At 38.0% G+C, this 1184-nt stretch overlaps 1 long non-coding RNA gene across 1 annotated transcript; it reads right to left on the bottom strand.

The window, feature by feature from the left end:
• Positions 1–266: 266 nt before the first annotated feature.
• On the bottom strand, positions 267–710 carry LOC120433030. The gene is made up of 3 exons (XR_005608258.1): positions 669–710; positions 509–591; positions 267–291 (listed from the first exon to the last, which is right to left on the bottom strand). It is a non-coding gene; the product is annotated as an uncharacterized LOC120433030 (long non-coding RNA).
• Between the last annotated feature and the right edge of the window lie 474 nt (positions 711–1184).

Genomic DNA, 1184 nt, shown 5'->3' with positions numbered 1-1184 from the left:
GAATCCTTGATAATGGTTGAAATGAGAATCTTGCCATTTCAACCATTGTAGAGGCCAAAGACATGTGTGTTGCACAGGACAAAGTCCATAATCAGAATCATATGTTGCATGAATGTTTTGGAGATGTTCACACAGGTGTTTGCTGTTGGCAGTCCTGGTTAAACATCTTCACGTTGAGGATCACTGTGAAGAAATTCCAGGGATGGCTCTAGACAAACTGCAATGCAGGGAACTCCCTGAACGCTGTTGTAAATTCTATTACCTTCTCAATTGTGGATGTGATTGCTCCCTCTAGAATAAGACCAGAGAAATCATAACAGGCAAACATTAATTTTGCTAAACATGCACTCTACAATATTTCCTACTGAATCAAGCAGATAAAAACTGAAGGTGAATCCTGAAGGTGATCTCTTAAAAATGCCACCACCTGGTTTTCTGCTGTTCACCTGTTGTTCTCTGTACTGGAAAATTTTAAAAGGAACTGTTTGTCGAAGATGTCTGGTTTCACCTTTGTAGGCCTGTGACAAAGCAGGGGGTGGAACACCTCTGGATAATATTGGATTTTTGTTGGAAAATATCCATTCATCCATCCTTAAAGCAGAAAAGCAAGTGAATAAATATGGAAAGACACTTTGTGTACCCAAAACAGATATTGGAACAGGTCATACCTTTCAAGTGGTTGCTGTGACCTGGGACCTCAAAGATGTTCCTAACCATTATGTGCTTGTCTTCAACCTTTCTAACAGGACTAAGGCAACCTGCAATCGCCAGGTAGTCTTGTAGTTCAGGTATCTGATTTTGGAAGTCCTCAGTGGTCTGAGGATCAACAATCTGAAGAAAAAGAAATGTTTCAAATTCCAAATCCAGTGCAACAGATTCTCTTTTTAAAAACACATTACATGTTTTAGGTCCAGTATTCTAGGCATGCAACTTGGGGACAGCACACACAAAAAAACAACGAACACAGAAACCTAGGTGTGTGCAATAACATTAGGAGAATCATTTAAAGTAATATAATGTACTGAAAAAAACAACTATATTTGATGCTTTATCAAATATTAGATAGTCTAAGGCTGCTGTTGTATTGTGATTGTTACTTTCCATTTTTTAATTTAGACTTAAAAAATGCCCATGGATTTCATCAGTTTGATCTTTGGCTGCACATGTCCATATTCATTACATCT

This window comes from Oreochromis aureus, linkage group 15, assembly GCF_013358895.1.
Source record: "Oreochromis aureus strain Israel breed Guangdong linkage group 15, ZZ_aureus, whole genome shotgun sequence".
Taxonomy (NCBI): domain Eukaryota; kingdom Metazoa; phylum Chordata; class Actinopteri; order Cichliformes; family Cichlidae; genus Oreochromis; species Oreochromis aureus.
This window is presented reverse-complemented; position numbering and strand designations above follow the sequence as displayed.